The 24,096-nt window shown below is 35.1% G+C and overlaps 1 protein-coding gene across 19 annotated transcripts in view; it reads right to left on the reverse strand.

Moving 5' to 3' along the window:
- The window catches only part of LOC114156864 (gastrula zinc finger protein XlCGF57.1-like), a 205,320-nt gene that overhangs the window by 94,979 nt on the left and 86,245 nt on the right, over positions 1-24,096 (reverse strand). For 2 of the 19 annotated variants that reach the window (XR_003598033.1, XR_003598034.1), the window contains exons 2-6: positions 13,887-14,021; positions 13,691-13,802; positions 13,377-13,494; positions 961-1,016; positions 486-848 (exon numbers count right to left, since the gene is read on the reverse strand). The exons of 6 other annotated variants lie outside the window; for them this stretch is intronic. The gene's annotated coding sequence lies outside the window, so the exon portion shown is untranslated. Of the gene's footprint in view, positions 1-485; positions 849-960; positions 1,017-1,096; positions 1,159-2,259; positions 2,414-13,134; positions 13,271-13,376; positions 13,495-13,690; positions 13,803-13,886; positions 14,148-19,533; positions 19,549-24,096 lie in introns of those variants that run through there. 11 more of the 19 variants (XR_003598036.1, XR_003598035.1, XM_028037426.1 and 8 more) reach the window with 11 other exon arrangements.

Raw genomic sequence — 24,096 nt, forward strand, 5'->3', positions numbered from 1 at the left:
AAAAGTTCCTTCAAACTAAACATACTCCACAAATAGTAAATAAGGACAAACTAAATGTTTCTCCAATCCATGACTCTTCTGCTTGGCTTGTAGAGCCGTCATGGTTTTGACCAAAAATGTCCCCTTAATAAGAGCATAACAGCCTGACAGAAAAGGAGATAAAACATCATGTTGTGATTTAAATTTTGTTTTGAAGTTAAGTTTTAGAAACAATGTTTCTGTTATCCAGTTGCATTATAACTCTTGGCACAAAGTTGGTCCTGGGACAGGTTTGTCCTGGTTTCTGGTTTGACAAATTAAAGTTTGGACAAACATCATCATCTCTGGAGTTTAACTTCCTAAATTCCTGGTGATTTTGTTGTTGGTGAATCAGAAAGTTAAAGGATATTTGTGCTCTAAGCGTTGTTGGACGTCTGCAGCTCATTGAGTGTTACTGTGATAAATCTTTTAAAAACACTGAGTATTGCACTTTGAGTTAAATTTACCTTTAACGTTCAGTTGAAGGCTGGCAGAGCCCTGTCCATATTCTGTGTTGACCTGACATTGGTACAGACCAGAGTCTTCAGTCCTCAGTCTGGACACATTTAATCTGATTCGTCCTTCTCTGAGGACGTCTTTGTCACTCTGGACTCGTCCTGTAAATCTTTTGTCCAGGTATAAAGAAGCTTCCACGCCCATAAATACATGGTAGATGACAAAATCCGTCTGATTCTGTCTTAATTTACAGTAGATGAAGAGGGAGGAAGGAGAGGAGTTAGTCTTGGTGGTGAAGGTCCACTCCAGAGTGATGCTGTGGTTCTCCTCTGCCTGATAGCTGCTCTGTGTCACATTCACTACAAATGTTGCTGCTGAGGAGACAGAGAGGGAAAGAGAGGAGCAGACACACTGAGAACTGGAACATGGGAGTCTTTCAGCTCCATCTAGAGAGCTTTCTGTCACAAAGACAAGATGGAGACTGACCACAGAGACATGAGCTGAGGATGAGGAGCAGCAGGATCCTGGAGATCATCTTCATCCTGAGAGAGGAACAAAGTCACTACATTAACTTAAACTGATTTTATGAGTAAAATAAACATCCTAATTAAATTCTTCCCACCTTAAACCTTCATTCATTTTTCTGTCCTCCTCTTGATTGTTGGTTGTATTTTACAAAAAGTGCTGCAGTTTAAAAAACAATAAAAAGATTCATGTTAGACAGCTACAGAACTAAACCAGACATTTATATATTACAGTTATCTTTATCAATGACATGTTATATTTGAGGATTGAGAATATTTATCCTTCCAAAATAAAAGCTGTTACAAACATGAATGTAAATGGAAGAATCTGAGTGACACTTTGGGTGAAGAGTCACTGAGATGCAGTTAGAAACAGATCGTCCACATTCTGATGTGGTTTAGTTAATACAGCATCTGATCCTCCAAATTATTCTGATTATCAGACTTCAGTTACAGAAATACACTGTGGGCACAACAATTGGGCAAGTTTTAGTTTTGAGCATTAAGTTATTAATCAGAAACTACAGACTTTCATTTAATCTTAAATATTATTTAACCTCAAACATGAATGTTCCAGATTGAATGTTTAGAGTCATGATTTGAGGAATATCTATATGTTCACAATGATTCTCCTCTTCAGGCCACAGCCACACATCACCTGCTATTAAGATTCAGCTTGGAGTTAGAAAATATGCCTAAAATAATGTTATGGTCAAAAATACTCACTTGCCTAATAATTATGAAAAAATTATCATTAATCATCACAAACTAAAGTCTCTACGACGGGAATAAAAGTTAAAACAGAAAGTTTGTTTTTCTCTGCAACATGCAGGAACACATTTCTGTCACCAGGTGGCGCCAGTTTGATCTTTGTCGATTGTTTTGTTTTATTCCTAAACTTTCTTACCCAGTGAATTAATAATGTTCATGTTGGATCAGCTAGAAGTCATTTGGTTCAGATTCTGAATTAAGCAGCAAAATATCATCATTTCTGATGTTAAATAGGAAAAATCTTTTGTTCATCATGATAATATTTGCATTTCCTGTTTTACTGTAGAAACCATCTGTTACATAATCATTAACTTTCTGTCCGATCACGATTCAAATGCATAATGTGCATTAAATGAAGTATTTAATTTAGCATTTTAGTTTCTGAACACAAAGAAACTCATTTTAATCGTCATGGCGACTTTTCATCGTCAGTACGAAACGTAACAAAAACATTAAACCAAGAGAATATGATTATATTTGAACTGCTCACCTTTTCCTTCATTGGTTATTTGGACGAAATTATGGTTTCAGAAAAAAACAAAAAAAACAAAAACAACGGAATCAAAAGTAAAAGCTTCTGTCCAGCCTGTGCCTGATAAAGAGGAGGTTTGAAAATGAAACCAAACAGGGTACAAATAAAACCAGTGAAGGGCGAAGCTGCTTGACAACCTGATGAAACCTTGTATTTAGAATATTTTAGTGGGACATTCTTCGTTTTGTTTCCCCGTGAATGTTTGGGAAATCATTAAAATTTCTAAAATTATTGGATTCACATGACATCATGTAAAACAAAAGATCTTTTCCAAGATGATTAAAGGAAAATGAAGCACAAACAGAAACTGTTTCAAATCCCCAAACTGATTGGATTAAAACTGAAATCACTTTATTTTATACAGGCATCAGACAACATGGCTGTAAATATGGATTTATTAACAATATTAAAATATTATTTACAGCTCATGAAAATAATAAAGTGCTTTCTAACAATATGAATGAGTTTAATCAGCAGGAAATAACAGAAAAAGACAAAACGATCCTGCAAATTTCCTTCAAGTTGTTGGATTTCACCTGAGAAAATTAATGCCACATTTTACAGTTTAATATAAAAAACTGTCAGAAATGCAAAGCAGCAAATAAAATCACTTAATATGTGGAACAGAAGTGTTGAAAAATCATCTTTGAATAAGTTCAAAGTCATCATTAAATAGATCCACCTCTGAAAATATTTAAACCTGATTGGTCCCAGCAAATTCACTAGAAGTTCAGAGAAATATCAGATGAATAATTTTCACTTTTTGCTCCTCAGGCCTCAGTAAACATGAGATAAATGTTATGAGACAAACCTGAACAAGTGCAGTAAATGTAGTCGTGTGAAGCAACACATAAATGAAACTCTTCTGCTTCTCCATGGAGATTATTTTGTCTCAATCTGAACTATCAGACAAGCTAACTAAGAAATATTTTACAAATGGTTTCTCAACAGAAATTTCATGCATATTTTTAGTTTAATAACTCTGTACAGTTTAGACATTCAATAAATTATTACTGACTCTAATAGACGTGATTGCTTAACAGAAGAAAAAGAAAACTAAAAAACTGTTTCGGTGAATTTCCAGATTTCACTAATTGTTTAAACATCAAGAATTATAACATTTTATAACATTATAACTGATTTAGCTCAGAAGAGTCAATAATCTGAAACATCTTCTGTTTCACTGCTGCTGTGTTTATTTATCACCACAAGGTGGCAGTAATGATCCGTTTCAACATGGATCTTTTCTCGTTTGTCTTTCCGTATTAAACAGAAAGACAAAAGTATATTATTGTTGAAGACGCCATCCATCCATCCATCCATCCATTTTCTGTGCACCCTTGTCCCTAATGGGGTCGGGAGGGTTGCTGGTGCCCATCTCCAGCTACGTTCCGGGCGAGAGGCGGGGTTCACCCCGGACAGGTCGCCAGTCTGTCGCAGGGCATTGTTGAAGACGCAATGAAGAAATATTTGAGTAAACAAATATCTGGTTTGATTTTAAAGGTTAAGTTTGAATGTAACTGTTACAACTTTCCTCTGAGAACTGTGGATAGTTTTTATTTATGTTTTCTAAACTCTTTGCTAATTGAAGCTTAAATGTTGTACATAGTTGTAAATAAATGTCAACACATGATAAACAAGACAGCATATTTTTGTTAAATTACGGAAATAAACATTTTCACTTATAAATCTGTCTTGTTTAGAGTTTTAATTTTTCACATTTTCTCAGCAGCTGATCAAAACTGTATAATAGATCCATATAGTTCAGTTTAGTTGATCTAAAGTTTCATTTGCTCAAAGGAACAAAGTCAGTTTTAGTGACTGAAAATCTGCAGCTGAACCTGAAACATGTGAAGAGACACAATCTGCCTGGAAACAAGGAAAACTGATATCAGAGGAGAAATGATTGAGTGGAAATGAGTCTGGATGGAAAAATGTCTTTATGCCATCAGTTTGGAGCAAATGTCAGAGTTTCTCTGGATTCAGATTCTCTGATTCTTTAGTTGTTTATTCTGAACATCTTTACTGAACGTCTCTGAGGATTCAGTCACATTTAATCACAGGCTGACCTGAACATCCAACACTGTATTTACTCTTTATTTCCTCATCCTGGATCCAGATGTTAAACCTGAAGCTGCTTCGATTGGAGGAGAAATCCTCAGAAGAAGAAGATCGGGGAACTGATGGTATCAATAATTCACCAATATTGACTTTCTCATTTATTAGAGCCACTTCAGCTTTGAACGGTTTTACACGTTAGAGGAAGTTAAAACTGGAGGGAGAAGAATTGAGAAATATTCTGTTTTCCTCCAGGACTCTGAGTCTGTTTTTCTCTCTGAGTCTCTTTTATAAAAACTTGATTTTATCAAAAAGCTTCTATGAAAACATGAAGGGTCATTGATTCATTAAAAGCGGCAAAATGTTCCCCTGACTTCTCTTGTTTCCGTACAGCAGAAAAAGGACAGAGAGCGGTTCATAATTAATCATGCATGAATGATGCGTTCAGGTAAACTCGGACGTTTATTTTATTAAGACAAATGGAACAGATTATAATAAAAATCTCCAATCAGAAATAAAAGTGTTTATTGTTAATATCAGATGTATCTCATCAAGCATATTCTTAAAAACCGCAGTAAGAAGTTCAGTCTGTGTGTTTCTCATTAAATCAGTCTAACCGAGGCGTCCTTAAACGCAACATCGCTCTGGAGGAACCATGTGGTGATGAATTAAGTTTCTCTTCACTTTCTCGCAGTCAGACCTCTGGACTGCAGCAGCCAGCAGATGGATGGACTTCGTGTCTCAGAGCTTCTGGGTATGTCTGATTTATTTTAGTTTTTATCTTCCAGTTTTTCTGTGTGACGTTGTTTTGTTGAGGAACATCAATAACTCAGCAGAAAAACAGATTTTCTACAACAGAAAACCATCCTGGCTCTGATCAAACCTGCAGCCTCTGTTTCTAAATGCAGCATAGAGGTTAGAATATTAGAACAACATGATCATAGATCTGCCGCTTCTTGTTTTCTTCCTCAAACCGATCAGCGGACTCGGATGATGAAGATGATCAAACTTCTTTCTACAGAAGTTTCTTTTTAGTCTGAAGGTTTTTGTTCAGAGAGACAATGAGCTGAAAAATAACATTTTATTCATTCGCTGGTAGAGCTTTGCTACACGTGAAGCTGAGTTTTAATTTAAATATTCTGTACATAAATGAAGCGGAACCAAACAGGGGTAACCGTTGATGTGTGAGCGGGAAAATCTACAAAGTGATTGGTTGGTTTTCTTTAGAAGGCGGGACATGTTGCCCTCACCTTTCAGCAGGTTTCAGATTAACTAGACTAGAAACAGACTGAACAAGATTCATTCACATGTTTTTATTTAGAACAAAAACGAGCCAAAAACCAAACCAAACCAAAGAACAAAGTTTATTGTTAACAATTTGGCGAGTTAACAACCAAACAAAACAGGAACTGTATTGGTGACGTGGTTTTCCTTAAAGTGATACGCACACAGACACGTGGTTTCATCTTGTTTGCTCGGCGCATGTGCAGAGGTTTGTGCGTCGTCTGGCCCGTCACTACTTTCTTCACCTTCACCAAGTTAAACTCATGGCCACAGTCTGAGCTGATTTAATAAATATTATTTTATTAAAATAATATAAAAATAATCAGTGACACATAAACTCCATATAATCCAGACTGAAGCTCTGAGTGAAGAATTAAAACAAAGATAAACAGTAAAATGTTCATGTTAATTAGACTGAATATGTTTAATGAACAGATTAATTAATTTAATTCAGGTTTTATTTAATAAATTATTTAGTCTCCTCTATGATCAATGTCCAGATATGTGGCTGAACAGATAGAAATTAAGTTTTAGCTAAATTATCAATATCTGCATTTTATCTGAAATTGGTTTAACTTTTGAAAAAGTTTAATTTCTTTAATATATAGAATAATAAATGAACACATTAAAGCTTCCAGCACAAACTAACATAATTAGTTCTGCAATAATGGAATAACTAAACCAAACTTTTCTTCTGTGAGCCTCGTGAATATTGTAATTTATGTGAACCATTTTTACATCTGAGTCAAAATCTGAAATATGAGACATTTAATAAATTTTGAGATTTTTTTATTATACTGCGGAATCTTTTTATTTATTTATCTATTTTTGACAAATTGAAATAAATAATTAAACCTTAAATAAATGTTTTTCAATTTATGGACGTTTTGCAGATCTTGTGCTCACAGAAGCTGTGAATTATTGTTCAGCTTTTGTTGGTAACTTTGTCTTTAATAGAGAGAGAATAAAATCTCAAACTCCTGCAGGTGTTCAGATTGATAATTCACCTCCTGAATCCTGACAGATGGATTTAACCTCAATAAAAATGAACTAAATTAAAACTTTCTGCTCTGACATCACAGGAAGTTGAACCTGGAATCAGATTTAAATGTTCGCAGCATCACAGACCAGAAACCTGCTGCTGTATTTATTTATGGCCACAAAGTGGCAGTGTCACAGTTTTAATTTAATTTATTTATTTTACTTATTTTGCCATAGCATAGTTAAAACATATTTGAATCAGAAAGTTCAGGAGTTTCCATATGAAGGAGTTGAGGTCAAAGGTCAGACTGAGTTGAAATGAATCCAGATGTTCCTTGTATTGTTAGTGATGATGTTCCTGATGTTCTGCTGCCTCTCCTCCTCTTCTTCCTCTCTCAGGATGAAGATGATCTCCAGGATCCTGCTGCTCCTCATCCTCAGCTCATGTCTCTGTGGTCAGTCTCCATCTTGTCTTTGTGACAGAAAGCTCTCTAGATGGAGCTGAAAGACTCCCATGTTCCAGTTCTCAGTGTGTCTGCTCCTCTCTTTCCCTCTCTGTCTCCTCAGCAGCAACATTTGTAGTGAATGTGACACAGAGCAGCTATCAGGCAGAGGAGAACCACAGCATCACTCTGGAGTGGACCTTCACCACCAAGACTCAGGGATCCTCCAGGAATCTGTTCATCTACTGCAGCTTGGTGACTCCTCATAAAGAATCAGTTCTCTATCAGGTCCATGAAGGTGTTGAGATTCCAGATTCTCAGGATAAACAGTTTTCAGGACGAGTCCAGATTGACAAAGACGTCCTCAGAGAAGGACGAATCAGACTCCATGTGTCCAGACTGAGGACTGAAGACTCTGGTCTGTATGTGTGTGAAGTGAAAACTGAAGATGGTTCCAACAATGCAGAATGTCGACTCAACGTTATTGGTGAGTCATTTGGTCAGAGTTTTTTTTTTAACTTTCTTTGAACTTTTTAGGTCTTTGTTGAGTATAAATAGAAGCTGTTTATTAGTGAAATGCTTTAGCCTCTCTTTATTAAAGCTTATGTTTGATCCCATCTCTAAGCACTAGAGGTCAGTAAGTTGACCTCACCATAGAGTTGTGATTCTAGATCAAATTCACCTGGGAAGTCAGCTGATCTAATAGATGAAAACTGTGATTCTATCACAATACTGCTGAAGACAAAAGTTCAACATCTTAATTTTATTTCATTATTAAAGTGAAACTGTGAAGGTAAAACATTTAATTGGTTCAAGGGATAAATTAGTTACAGTTTCTGTGCCAGCATATATCATCATCAGAAACATATTTAGCTATGAAGGTTCTGACCCTCTCGGCCCATTACCTCTGGCCAGCTCTGGTTAGAGGACCCAGAAATTGTAGTCCAGTCCAGAACTACTTTTTTGTGTGGAGTACCTCAAGGGTCAGTACTGAGACCAGTTTTATTTAATTTGTATATAAACGACATAAAGCAAAGTGTCTAATGTATTAAATTTGTGTAATTTGCTGACGACACAAATATTCTAGTCTCTGGTGAAAACTTACAACTTCTTTCCATAGAAATCAGTAAATTAAAGAAATGGTTTGACAATAACAAATTATCACTAAATCTGGACAAGACTAAAATCATGGTTTTTGGAAACTGCTACAAAAATACTAAAATTCAAGTTCAGATAGAGGCTGTAACTCTAGACAGGCTTTATGTTAATAAGTTTCTCAGTGTAATAATAGATGACAAAGTCAGTTGGAAATATCATATTAAACATTTACAGAATAAACTAAGCAGGAGCAAATCAATCCTGGCTAAAGCTAGACATGTTCTGAATAACAGAATAATATAATGTAGAGTTATTCTATATAACTCTCTGATTTTGCCATATTTAACATATTGTTCAGAGGTGTGGGGAATTATTGCAAAAGCTCTTTACAGCCACTAAATATCCTACAGAAACGAGCCGTTAGAATCATCCATAATGTTGGTTATTATGAGCAAACAAACCCGTTAGTATTAAAATCTAGAATCCTTAAATTTGAAGAGCTTTAATTTAAAATGACTCAAATCATGTTTAAGGCATCTGTTGCCCACTCAAACAATAGTGATGTCGAGACATGCGGTGGTTGTAAATTTTCTTTAGTTTTATTTTTTTACTTAAAATACAAACAACATTCATAAATCCGACGTGCGTCAAACTATGGCTGCTATGTTCTACTGAGCTTCTTCAGCACAGAAACTTAGGACCCAAGGCTGCCCTAAGCGCCTGTTCAAAACTGATCCCTTTCTAAACTCTTTTCACTCTCAGCCAGAATAATTACCAACATATATATGAATGTTCAGCTTAACATGGACAATGAAACACAGAGCTTTATAATAGCAAAACAAAATATTCATAGTAAAGAAAATAGAATCATATTTTAATGGAAGAGGGTTTTGGGGGATTCCTTGATCTAAAGTCCCCAGCAACTGGTCCCTCACACATCTAATAAAGTTCAGCCTGTTTTCTGAAAGAGATGGGGATATTACCGGTACTTAAGGGGAAACTCAAACTTAAGGATTTGTAGAAAAAGCTTTTTTATTTCAATTCATGGGGTAAAGTTATGAACAAGTTAAATGAGGAGTTAAAGTCAAAATTTATTACAATTTAAAAGTAAATAAGTAGGTCATGTTCACAAGATGTAGAAATATGAGAGAGAGTTAGCACTAATGTGTACATTGAGGCTGAAACATATGAATGTGTGGCTATGGATGTTTGGATTTAGACATATCTAAACCCAAATAAAAATTAATTAACCTGTTTATTTTATTTATTTATTTATTAATGAGGGTCCATCTGAAAATATTTATGAGTTTTTGGGGTAGAAGTTCATAAGTTTCTTATTTCTTCCTACTCCTTTTCAAGCAAGTTAAGATTTCTGTGGTACAACACAGAAATCTTAACATTTCAAATAAAGATTTAAAGGAAATAGCAAGTTTACTTTGTAAAAGTGCATAAAATAATCTTTATTGTTGTATTACTGCTACATTTCATGCTATGAGTTTTATGCTATAGTTTTTGTGTTTGCGCTCGTTTTGTGCATCTCACCAATCTTTACTCAAGTAGAAGTAAAAATTAACTGTCCAAGAAATGTATTAAGCTTTAATTAAGTAAAAGTAAAACAGTATTTTGTAACAAGGCGACTAAAGTACCAAGTTACTGTCCACCTGATTTTAATATTTTTAAAGTGTCATCAGACAGACAAGAATATGAGGCCATGTTCAAATGTATATATTAAGTATTGAGTATTTTAAAGAAAAAAGCCTTTTATACTAATGCAGGCTTAAGGCCTTTAGGTCTGTCTGTTGTGTTTCTGGTTAAAACATGTTTGTTTTTCATTTAGTGAAGTTACTCAAAGGGTGGAGTAGCAAGACATTTTACTCAAATAAAAGTAAATAGCATGATAGAGTAAAACTACATCCAAAGGTATTTTGTCCCCAAAGATTTTTACCCATTTTGGTGGAATATGTAAAATTTTAGTGGTGACATTTTTCCACCAAATGGGTGGAAAAATGAGGCCAAACATAAACTTTGATTAATTGTTAATTAAAGTCAAGAGCATTTGTCTTCTGCCTGTTTTATGACTTGATAGGAATCAAGTTATTCAGACACTTAAACCACATTAAGCTATGAATGCTGGGGATGTAGTTCCTATAGTCCACTGGTGAAACTGGAATCCATCAGGTGTCTGTCTGTGGGAAGTCGTGACAGTAGCACCACAGGCAGCACCGATCTGTAGTGGGTTGGTGCGATCCTTATTGTTACAGAAACAGTTTATCCACCGTCATCGATAGTCATGCTAACTAGCTGAGCTTTCATATCAAGCATCTCTGTGGTGAACCAGCTGTAACACAGCAGAGAGAAAGTAGGAGGGTTTGTGCAGCGTATACACAAAGTGATTGTTAGCGCTATAACCGTGGCTCTGATTGGTTGTTTCTGACAGAACAGTGTATTTCTGCAGATCGTAGTAGGACCATAGAGCAGTGGAGCTGGATGTTTTCACAGAGTGTCTCATGTTATGCTGTCAGGACATAGTGATAGTTTTTAGAAATAAGATGCGTTTCTTTTTTTTTTTTTAGAAAAAACATCTTATATCTCTAAGATGATTAAATAATTAAATTATAAAAGGATTTAAACCAACTGAAAAGTTTGAATAACTGAATAAAATACATTCATCAACAAATAACAAGAATCTTTGTTAGATAATTTAAAGCAAATTATTTCTGGTTCTAACAACAGTTCTTGTTTTAAGGTCCAGGGGCCTCATGTAGAAATCATGCATGCATGCAAAAAATGTGTGGCGCCATATTTTACGCACAAGTCGGCATCTATAAAAATTAACTTTGCATCAAAGTTTGCGTCAATATTTGCACATATCTTCCCTGGCGTGGAAATATGTGGCTGCCACAAAAACTTTTTCTGTGAACAATAAGAGAAACATTTTATCCTTAAACCTTTACACAAGGAGCAGCCAATCAGGTTTGTCACTAGTCCAGGAATAAAGCAATAAACGAACATGACTCAGGACGTCCTAGTACTGCAGAGTACCTTCTGCAGTACTGGATGGTTCAGTGAACACCTCTGGAACAGGTGCTGGATCTCCTCTCTCTACAGGGTCTCATCATTGTTATCAGGTCCTGTCTATGTAACATAAATGTGTCCAGAGAAAGAAAAGGTAGAATTTAAAATAGTTTATTACAAAAAGAAGGTTTTACAAACAACCTGTACACCTTAACCCAAATAACACTCAAATATAGAACTAACAAAGCTAAAGCAGGTCAAGTGTAACTTAATTAAATGACCAAAAATAACCAAACATGTTCATTTAAACTCAAAACAACTCAAAAGAAAAAAATAAATACTAAGGAAGTACCAAACTCCTCAAGCACAATCTTCCAGCAGAACAAAGTGGGTCAGCAGAACAAAAGACTTCAAATCTGCCCAAAACAGTCTTCAAAAAGGCTAAGAAGCAAGCAAAGTGGTCAGCTCCATAAAAGCTGCCCCACTGGAGGAATGGTTGCAGAGTCTTTTATAGGTGGGCCAATATTGATTGGTACGGTCATCATCTGCTGGTCCAATGTGGTTGCTGCTCCACAGCCAATCAGCAAAGTGTGCTCCCACATCTGAACCTGCATAAGAGAGACTGGACAGCCTCTAGAGACCGGGCCGAATCAGACCCACTGCAGCTGTATCATCTGCAAACTTTAGATCCTTGTCAGAGAAGTGGATGGCTGCACAGTCATGGGTGAACAGTGTAAACAGAACCAGACTGAGCACACAGCCCTGTGGTGTGCCTGCACTGAGAACCAGGGTGGAGAACCATTATCACCACCTGAGAATGGTTGGTGGGAAAGTCCCGGATCCAAACGCACATTGATGTTGAAAGTCCCATGTACGTCTGACATATAAAGAAAAAGGGACTCACTACAACAACTAGATAAAAAGGTCAAAGAGTGTCACATTTCACAGGTCAGGAAAAAGTTTTAATTTAGAGAAAAGGGAGCGGGAAGTAGGCTAGTTATGCTAGCTTGACTTTGACAACCTTAACATGTAGATGTCCTGAGGAATTTGGTGTATCCGGTTCTGTTAAAAACAAAGGCAACTCTCTGACAGTTCATCAGTAGTGCAGGTGTTTAAATTGGCTAATCAACCACTGCTGTGTTCAGATAGCCACTTATTAATAATCGTAAATAAAACATCAAGCCTGAAAATGTAATACTCCATGTATGGGAATAGTTTGCACGTTTTTTGGTGTTGATGTCTGACACACTAGTGAAGCTATTGTCGGTCAGTTGCTATGACAATGGGTCTGTATCTAGCGTAGCCAATAGATGAACAAGAAAAAGAATATGAGTCTTTTTGAGTTGTTCTTCAACTGTTGGTCTGCGTCATTTTTCCCTTTGCTGTGGCGCACTGCACTAATTTAATAATACTCACATTTCCCTGTTAAAGTTTTTTAACAGAGTCTTTATACTGCAGCAGCGCAGCTATGGATGGCAGGTCAAAGAATCGTCTTTCTGCCATCCAGCATTGGGCACATCTGCAAAAGTTGATAATAATATGCATCGTGTCTGTAGGCAAACTGATGCTTTTATCAATTCATTCAGTACTTTGAGGACATTCATGATTTTGATATTGCCCTAAATGAAAATGAGTTTGATACCCATGTTATAAGATGATTTTATCTTTTTCATTTGGGCTTTCTGGGCTTCCATACAAAGGTAAAATAGTACAACATGCTGGGGTTCTATTGACCCAGAAAACCTGATCAGGTTATTCATTTGTTCACGAGATATTGACAAGTTTGACTTAATAATTCCTGATTCAACTAAAGAAAGTTGAACATTGTAAATAATCTCATTAATAATATTGTAATTTTTAATAATTAAATAAGCCAACTATTGATACAAATTCTGATTCTCAAGAAACAGAAAATGTTTCAGAAAACAAAACAAAACAAAACACAAAGACAGAATAAACCATAAAAGTTTTATTTTGCTTGGCCAAAGAATAGAAGAAAGTTTTGCATAGATGATTCTTTCTTATAACTCATTCAGTCTGATCTTATTACAGAGAGACAATCCAGTTGCTGTTTGCTTGTTGCTTCATTCCTTAGGTTGCATTAAAGAGAGAAATTATAGGAAGTAAAGAAACAGAAATATCTTTGGGTTTTCTGAAGGTTAAAAAGGCCGGAAAACAGAAACAAAAACCACTGACCCTCCACTGGTTCTGATTTAAATCTGGCCTCTTTGGGAACCTCACAGTTTTCAGGGTTTCTTGGCGCAGACAGAAGGCAGATTGTGATTAGACCCCAGGTCATCCCAGCACTTTACACCTAGGAACAAGAAAAGAAATCACACATCACATCATAAAAACCCTTTTGCCACAAGAAAAATAATATAAGCTCCAGCTGTAAATTCAGTAAATGTTTATGCAGGTCAACTAAAAAGTTCACATGCACAGTAAATTAGTTTTACCCATGAGTCATCTTACCAACCAAAAAAACAGAGTGGGTTGATATTTTCTTATACCTGAATAGTTTATCTGTAAACAGTGCTGGTTGCCTCCATCTTTATTATTCTGTCCAGAACACCAGTGTGTGTAGTCGAAACGGCTTCCATCGCTACACAACCAAATGCTCTCCTGGAAGACAACATACAGCAGATGACACATTTTATTCAATGTTTCACAAAATACACAACAAATAAAATGTACTGGCAACAATACCTCCTGTACATTAGTGCCTCCAATCCATGCTTGTTTGGCCCCGTGACCTGCTGCAGTTACTATAATCTGAATCTGATTGTACTCGTTCAAGTCCTGAACTGATGCAAGGTTTGTCCCCATGGACAGACAGTTTCTCTACAGACACAAAAGTTAGAAGTAGCTGAATTTCTTCAGCAAAGAACAAAAGAAATTAAGAGCACAATGTTATTGGAAATCACCTCAGCTCTTGCCCAAGTCATGCTTTTTTAAACATATTGACGTTAGGTGGCGCTTTTGCTCTGTTTCTGTTGTGATTTTTGTGACAATCTTAAAATACGTAAATTTCCCGAAGGCTTGATGGATCCGCCAGGTTTGGTGAGTTTTCCGATACAGTAACACCATATCAACTAAAGGGTTAAGACTGTTAAGGGGTAGGATGTCCTAACTTTTATCTCCAGTAGGAAATCTGGTTTTGTTATTTTTATTGAGTTAAACATGAGTAATTTTACAGAAGTAAATAAAAAATAGTAGATATACATTTATAAACAAATAAAAAAAACATTTATTTTGAAAAACCTCTATTAATGGGTTAGCTACATTTTTTCACAATTGTAAAGATCCTACAGGAGAATAAGTATGAATGTTAGCTGAACAACAAACAGGACATCACCAGGAATATTAGTGTTGATTTTTAAAAAATCTTTGTTTATTCTTCCAGAACCGAAGGAGGTTCTGATACATGCAAAGGTGGGAGACGACGTTATTCTGCCATGTCATCTGGAGCCTCCATTTGACGTGAAGAGTCTAATAATCGAATGGAGATTCCAGGGTCAAATAATACATTTGCGTCACAGTGGAGCTAAAGATGATGTAATTTCAGACCCAAAGTACCAGGGCAGAACCTCTATGTTCCATGATGAGTTTAAGGAAACATTTCCCTCAGATTGATCAAAGTAACCAAGGAGGATGAAGGGAATTATACTTGTTTTGTTCCCAAACTGCAAAGTCAAGTCAGGAAGGTGAAAGTTACTCTAAAACTTGGTGAGTTATATAAAATTAAGATAATTTAAGACAAACCAGATAAATATATTGATGTCTATAACACTTAATGTAATTCCTCAACAGATGGAAATGGAGCCCAAGACAACTTGACTGATACTGGAGGTAAATATGTTTAACTAGATAACCAGTGGTTACTGGAACTCTGACTTAGTTTTAGACTTTCTTTGTTACCTGCAGTGATTTTGGCTCTTTGGGTTGAATATTTGTCTTCAAGCTTTTCCTATTGTCACATGTTGATGTGCAGTTGGGCAAGGCAGATAACTGCTAAAAACCTTTTGATCTGCATACAGGTGTATAACTGTGTGTGTGTGTGTGGGTGTGTGTGTGTGTTTATGTGTGTGTGTTAGAGAGAGAGAATGGGTGAATGTGTCTGCAGTGTGGAGCGCTTTGAGAGGTCAGCATGACTGGAAATACTTTAAATAACTTCAGTCAATCAATGTTTCTATCTTTACTCAGACACTAAGTGAATAACTGTCTTGAATAAATTAGTATTTTACTTGTGGATAAATGTGGATAAATTAGTAGAATGATAAAATGTTTTGTTTCTCAATAAACTGGTTAATTTGACCTCTAAATATATAATTTAATTATCAGGTTAATCACATTTTCTTGCACAATTGTTGGAGTAAATAACAAAGAATGACTAAAACTATTCTCCTTCCTGAACACATGATGGCATTTCTATAGTGTGAATACTTGAATAATATTATTTGAATAAATCAACATGCCATCTTCAGAAATCTGGAACAAAGGAACCAAAGAAAGAACCAAACTAGTGGAAATCCAGTTTTTCCTCCATCCTGATTGAATCTTCCTGCCTTTGAAGAAAATGTTTCTTCAACTTTTGTTTTACATCCACAACTGGACCTACTTTGAAATAAGAGGATGTGAATTAATCTTTAAGATTATACACAGTTATGACATCATCTAGGAACATTGATATGAAAGCTTCTAAATTTAAGAAAAGTAATAAAGTGGCATTTAACAAAAAAAGTTTAGCTTTTGTTCCTTCTAACTAAACTAAAAAAAAAAGGTTTCATACAATTTAGAGTCAGACAGTAAAAATAAAAAGGTTCTGGGTTCATCTGTGTGTGTGTGTGTGTGTGTGTGTGTGTGTGTGTGTGTGTGTGTGTGTGTGTGTGTGTGTGTGTGTGTGTGTGGTGCAGTAAATGTTGACCCCTGAATGATGAGGTGACTGTTGGTTCACAGCTTTGATCTCATTAATAAAACAAAAATATTCAAAATTGAATTCAAAATATTCAAAAGCGGAATTTTAAAAACCTGTTTTTCTTTTTTGTCACAGGATCTGATCCTGGAGTTATTGGTGGTGTTGTTGTTGGTGTTGTTGTTGGAGCACTCATCATCCTCATCTCCATCTTCATCACATACTGTGTTGTACGTCACCTCATCACATACTACGCTGTACGTCGCCACAGAGGTGAACAAAGTAAGTCAGTCATTGTCTTCGTAAGTCTTGCAGGATTTTGGTGAATTAATGATTCTCTCCATAAATGCATATTTCCAATTGATAGAAAATATAGTTTTTAATAGTTTGCAAAAACTGATCTGAAACTGAAGAGAAGTAAAACTCAGAAACATGGAGCTGTCTGGATAAACATGTGTAAGAAAAGTTATGCAGTTTTCACATATTTATCAATATCTGTTGGTGTTTGTCTGAAAAGAAAAGAAAAACAAGAAACCAAATTATTATGAGTAACTTTTTTCTCTTTTAGGTCTTTGTTGTTTATTGTAGCCTTTCTGCCTGCCCAGGTTGATGAAACATTTTTACCAGACAAAAACTGTTAAGGAGAATTAAATATTGTCACTCATTTATATTGTTAAGCTAAATATTCACTGTTGTTTACTTTCTGTTGTGTACAGTTTTTCCATGCTGGAACAACAAGTCTCAAAATGAACAAGGGAGAAATGATGAAGGTATGGAAATGGAACAAGTCCAGAGTAATAACTGATGTTAATTCTTTACTTTTTTATTTTCCTGCTCATTGATAAACTAAGCAGGACTGCAGTCACTGAACATCACAGCTGAGCATCAAACCAGGAAACTGAACTTCCTTGTTGGTGACTGAATCTGACTGACTAGATAATTTGATGTAGCAGCAATGAACTGGTGACCTGACTGGTTTACTCCTGGCTCACCAGCTTTCCCACTGACCTGAACAGTGATATGCAGGTTTAGACCAGAGGTGACCAACCTGGACAACACTAAAGAAAAACAGCCAAGAATCAAGAAAACAAAATCCAACAACATTCATTCATAAAATGCTATAAATAAAACAATTAAAAATTGCAAACACATAACTCAGATTTTCTCTTCTTTGTTGTGTTTTCTTCAACAGAGAAGCTTATAGCCAATTAAAACATGTTTAAGATTATAATTACATCAGACCAATTAAAAAAAGAAACTAGAGCTTAATGAAAGACATCTCTTCTACCTTAATGAAAGTTATATTTAAAAGGTTCTTTTAATCTGACAAGCCTCATCTGAATATTCATTACATATTCAATTTAATATGACTATGTTTACATTTTTATTTTAATATGCTTTGGTTTCTGGATTGTCTTATTTTTGTCAACATGAATCTGGAAACAAATGAAAGACAAATAATTTTAGAAAAAATCAAAACTTTACTGCTTTACTTTATTTTTTGCTGATTGATGATAATTTTCTTTTGAAAAACTAAAAATGACAGAATTCTGTTTTTATTCAAACCATCTTAATAATAATGTAACTTTGGGATATCAAACAATCAGAAGAAGATGATTTTATTGAAAAAAATTTGTTTTGTGTTTCATAGATCGCAGAGGAAATGGCAAACCAAGGAGATGAAGCTGAAGAAAGACCTTTACAGGACCTGGGATAATCAAACCAAAGTGTCTGAATTCATCATCCTGACCTGAAATCTCCTTCATATCACTTGTTGGTATGAAAACTGTTACATGTATAGAACTGTGAATAATAATGAAAAAACTGTATGCCTTAAACCCAAAAGCATATCCTTCATATTAGATCAAAGATTTAATAATCTTTTCTTGAGATAAAAAAAAGGATGAAGAATCATGTAAGTTAAAAAAGAACATTTTATGTCTGTAGCTGTTTCTGTAGTTTAGAGTCTCTTACTCAGCTTTTGAAAACTGATTTTTCTTGAAAAGTATTTTTTTAATACATGCAAAAGTTGACAGACTTGATCTCCAGCTTTTTCCTACAAAAGGTTTTTAATTTAATTTCTGTCGGTGAATCTTATTTTTAATGCTGACACTCTTGTTACATAACCAAATATTTATGGATGTTATTATGACTTGCTGTCTAGTTTTTCTATTTTTTAAAATCTTCTAGTTGGAAGTTGTTCATTTGTCCTAGACACTGTTAAACTGCTGTTGTCACATGAAATATGCAAAAAGTCAAACTTTATACAACAAGTTGTTATGATTATTATTAACATTATTCAAAGTGCTAAACAATAAGGAGCTCAAAACAAATCAGATGTTAAAACACAAAGAAACTCAAAAAATATATAGTATAAAATTAATGCACATAAAACAGAGTGAACATATGTGACTTTAACTTAACCTTAGTTACATTCTTGCCTGATGTCTTAAAAGCAGACTGTTCCTCATGATGATGAGGCACAAATGGAAAATGGAAAAAACATTCTCTCCAGATGTTTTTCCTCTGGTTTTAGGAGTTTTGAAAAGGTCAGTGTCTTAAGATGGGAGAACATGAGGTAGGACATAAAGCTGCAGAAGATCAGAAAACTTTAACTTTAACTTTAACTTTTTTTAGTGGACATAAAAAATATAAATTCCATTTTTTATGTCCAAATGAGTAAATAAGTAGGTTGTCGTCATTGATCCTTAATTTCTGAGAAATAAAAAAACATCATTGCACAAATATTGATTGAAAATCAGATACAAAAATGTTTTGGAGGACTTTTTTGGTTTCTGACACTATTAAATGATTAAACACTCCCCGGGTCAAATTGATCCACGAACATTATTGCTGTACCCTAGAAACGAACATAATAGGAGGATTATGGACAGTTCTAGTTCAGATCCCCAACCTTGATCCTCAGAGCTCAACATCCTCCATGACTTGAATGTGACTTTGCTCTAACAACTTGATTGCAATGATTGCATCAGCTCCTCTGCAGGCCATCAGGTTCTGCTGAGGAGTTTTAATCATTGAATCATTTATGTGGCTACAGGGAAAGTCCTAAAGCCTGCAGGACTTTGGGCTCTGAGGACCAGGGTTGGGATCACTGCTCCAGTTGACCCAAGATTGGTTTCTTCAGCTGTTACAGTCGATATCTTGATGCAGTGAAAGTGAAATTTTGTATTTTGAACAAATCAATTTAAAGAAGCAGGAACACATTTATTAAACATGTATGCACAAAAAAATCGTGCATGCAGCTTAAGAATCAATAATTTTAGCTTCTGAATTTGTTCAAAAAGGAGTGAGAAGAAAACTACATTGTTATTATTCTTCAATATAAAACATGTACAGTACAAACCAAAAGTTTGGACACACCTTCTCATTGAATTCAATGAGAAAGTGTGTCCAAACCTTTGGTCTGTGTTGAGTACAGACCTGTTACCTGTTGAGTACAGGTAATGTGCTTTTCTGTTGGCAATCCTCAGGATCTTTCTGTTCTGAGTATGTCAGAGCTAATGTGAAGTTTTAATCCACATTTTGATATTAAATATAGTGTTGTAGAGGTACTTCATTGGAATTTTTTAGATTGAAATGTATAATATACAGTGTTGTATAAAGTACTGAAATCTCAGAGTCAAGTAAAAGTACAAGTACCTCTCCAAAATACGACTTTGGTAAAAGTCGAAATCACTGACTGAAATGTTACTTGAGTAAAAGTCTTAAAGTATCTGAAACTTCTTGTACTTAAGTATGGAAATTACTGTAAAAATGGATGTACTCAAGTAATGTAATGAAAAGTACAAGTAAAAAGTAAAACAAAGCAAATGCAGTTTGAATGACATTTTTTATATTTTGGTAAACTTGTCAAATACACTTAAAATAATGTACCCAACCAAGTGCAGGCAAAATTAAACCTGCTAATAGATATACCTGCAGGCATCATTTAGTTAAGAAAATTAGGTGCTTTACCTATAGCACAAGGTTAACTTAACCTGCTTTACAACTGAACCAGCTTCTTAGTAAACCCTCCAGGACAGAAAATACAAAGTTTTTGTAAGCCTTAAGTTTTCCCTTCAAGTAAGGTCAGTGCTGAAAATGAGAAAAATAAATAGTACTGAAAATGCGGCCAACATGAAGAAAAAGATCTGTTACGATTACTCTACTTCACAAATCAGTGAATCAGTCAATGCTACAGTCAGTAGGTGGTGCACACAACTGGTCATTATGCAAAAGAAAAAAAGAATTGGGAGGGAAATGCAGCTTATTGGCATCTGTAAACCTGGTTTTGAACTTGCATGCCTTTCCTATATTCGTTAAATTTAGTCTAAATTGCTATCGCTATGGCTTCTGTCCCCCCTTGAACAGAGGAGTCTAGGTAGCCTGATACAGTCAACATTAGGCCTAAGCTAAATACACCACGTGTGGAACTGAAACAATGCCAAACTGTCAGGTCTAAATACCTATTAGAGACAATTTAAACAAACACAGGAAAGACAAGAGAGTTAGATTCTTTGTTTCTCGCGAGGAGAACGGACAGAGATGTGCTTTCAGTTACAAATCTCCAACCGCTCTGAAAAACACATCTCCCGCTCCTCTGTTTTATTGATTTTAGGAACCCTGCCACACGGGGCGCTGCAGCTCTCGGGGGTGGGGTCAAAGCATTTTAGTTGCAGTGCCACAAGACAATCACTAAACTAAACACATGGTATCTACAATCTAAATCCTTCTTGCTCCAGGCACGGCGTCGAAAGGGACACGTTGTATAGCTTCAAAGCAACGGCTTTGTATCACAAAGAACAAAGCAGAGTTTCCTCTAGGGTTGTAAAACTCAGCCAGGAACAACTAACACCTCCATCTCTCAGGGAGTCCTGCTGAGATTATCTGTCACCTCCCTCTTCCAAGGAGGGATTAGGAAGAAATCAGAATTAATGAACACACAGAAACATTATCTAAATGTAACTACAAGGCTACATAATACAACAAATATTTGATAATACTAATAATACAATTTACCCAACATTTCCCTCCTGTTTATCGAATATTTCCGTTCCATGCCCCTTATCCCCCTAAAAACAGTCACTTCAAATGATTTACAGCTGGGAGTTCATGTTTTGGAAAGCAAACATGTATACACTCAGAGGTCACACCCAGTCCAAAAGCCAGGATCTGGATACCTGTCAGAAGAATCCTCATCAGAGTATCCTTTGTCAACGTCAGATTTTTTCTCTAATAAAGGATACATCTGTGCCATCACCTATCACAAGTTGTTAAAACAGACATTACATCATCGACAGGAGTTTTCATTAGCATCATAAACATAAGCACAACACAACATTCTCTAGTGTCATCGTCATCATCAGTGTCAGCATAATCAAACAATGGCTTAACTTAAAGAAAGTAAATTTGCTTTGTCATTTTCCATCAAGGGAATTACTTTAATCCTTTTTATCAAAGAAGCAGACTTTGAATGAGACCACATCCGCAGGGCCTGCAAAACTGTTATGACAAAACAGAGATCAGATTCTCCAAAGGCATCAATTCATTTGTGTAGTCATCACAAATATCTTCAATTCACTGTGTCCGAGTGAATTCTCCAACGCTCGTGGCTCTGTGGCTGCTATCGTCAAAACAAGTGTGCAACCGCTTCTTCAAGCAGTGGCACTCTGCCTCAGAGACAACAGCTTGTGTTGCAGAGTTCAGAGTCAGGCTTGGAGCTCAGAACTCCAAGCCAGGCTGTATGTAGTTAGCCATGAGCAACTCATCACGTGAAGCCTTATCTCCTACTTTGTCCAGTTCTGCTCATTAAATGGTGGATGTAATCTATTCAATCTATGCTTCAATTATATATATATCACAACTCCAACCGATGGAAAATACCAAAACCCTGTAATCACCAGCTTCAAAAGACACGTTTCCAAAGTAATGTTTTGCCAAAATGTTAAACATATGCAGATCTTCCTCTTAAACCAATCTTATAAAATAGAACTAAACAAACAAAACAAAACAATAAACAAAAGCTTAAAATTCGCCGCAGTTGTACAGTTTACATTTATCATCAAAACAATGAATATCAATGTGAATTAGACAGTCCAGTTTAAATTACTTTTATAGTACAAACTGGATCTTACTGGTTATTTGTCTAAAACATTCAACATGCTTTCCTTAAACAAAATTCAAAAGAGTTAAACCCGGAGAAATTATAATGTCAACTTAACAAATCTAGACATTTTCAAAATATACCAATTTTACCTAGGTCTTTTACTTGTCGTTGAATTTAAAGTTTTATTCAAAATCGTTTTAAATGGATATAAATCAAAACAAAATCAAGTTTAGAAAAATCACCATAATCCCACCTGAGTACTTTTACTGATTAGTGATAACTTTAATCAATAACAGATTCTTCAAAACATTTCTTAAAACATTCTTGCTCCATTAAATTAATGCTCTGAAAATGGCTAACACAATAATATTTTTAATTTCTATAATTATTTTCCCAAGTTAATTTACCAAAATATGCTTCATTAATCGCTATAAATTTGTTATCTATCGTTTCAAAATACTTTAGCCCATTGTCAGAACATCTTTCAATGGAGAACGACTCAAATCCATTCAAAAGAAACATATTTCACCAGACCATATCTTTCCTTTCACTTTTTTATGTGTAACACAGATCAAACATGTTCGTCAAATAAAAAATTTTATTTAAGTAATATAAAAGATAAACCTATAACATATTCTCCCCCCTGATGATGCATTAACTGCTAACGCATCACAATTTCTACTACTTTAAATAACAATGTTTATGAAACAGGTTTATGATGTTCCCTGAGAAATTCTACCAAATTCAATGCTGCCTTTTTCCCAAAAGGGAAACTCGTCAAAACAAACAAAACAATTTATTTTAGCATGCTTTAAATCTTCAAGATTACTATTTTCCCAAAACACTTCACGTTACAGTTTTAAAGCTCCTTATCTCATTTTACTCTTATGATTGTCAGATAATTCATTTTACAAACTCCTCAAAAATTTTCACTAGTGTTTGACAAAGCGTGTTTACCAATTAAGACTCTGTGAAGGTTTTGCATAAACCAGCCAGAGAGACGTTGAAGAAAATTCAAAATATAGTCAATAAAAAAAAAATCCAAAAAATGATAAATTGGGCCCATACTGAAATCAACATAACAAAAACACAATACAGGTAGTAACAGAACAACTCAAACACAAACTGACCTAACAAGACATGAGGGGACATTAGATAATGGCTGATCAGACCATTAACACACACTAAGGGGTAATTAAACACACAAAACCCTAACAAATACTGGTCAGTATATGACTAAATCTACAAATGAAAGAAAGTAATTAGTAATATTTAACAAAATAAAAGCACTGATACTTAAAGTTAACTAAATGAGTGCCCAACAAATAGCCAACCAAAGAGTCAGACCAACGAAAACAATTCAAAAATAAAAATCCAAACTACTCACTACTCAATATATAAAGTAATATTAAAAGAAAACAGAAAATCATTACCAATAGTGTCTGTGTGTGACAGTCAGGACAGCTGTCACAGACTCAGTGATTGGATGCAAAAAACTTACATTTAACATTTTCCACATTATTTCAATGCTCACTAAGTATTTGCTTGTTTAACCTATCTACACTAATCTGAGCAACCTCTATTGTCAGATCACAAAACAAACCCTTACGCCCACCATAAACCCCTCCCTCACTTCTCAGAGGGACCGACTTTATGGCAGGAAAAAGAATTAATAAGGATTTTAGGAGGAACTCTTAATTTTTCTACTGCTTTATTAGGCTTTGACACTCGAATCATCAGATATGTTTTAGTTTCTTCTAATTTTAAAATTTGAACTTAAAACCTTTTTGGGGTACCTTTCGGCATTCCACCACTAAAATTGTAACTTATATACTGATATTTTGTCAGGAGGTACTTTAAATGATGGGAGAGACCATGATTTGCCTTACAGTTGCTTG

Source organism: Xiphophorus couchianus, chromosome 14 (assembly GCF_001444195.1).
Source record: "Xiphophorus couchianus chromosome 14, X_couchianus-1.0, whole genome shotgun sequence".
NCBI lineage: Eukaryota > Metazoa > Chordata > Actinopteri > Cyprinodontiformes > Poeciliidae > Xiphophorus > Xiphophorus couchianus.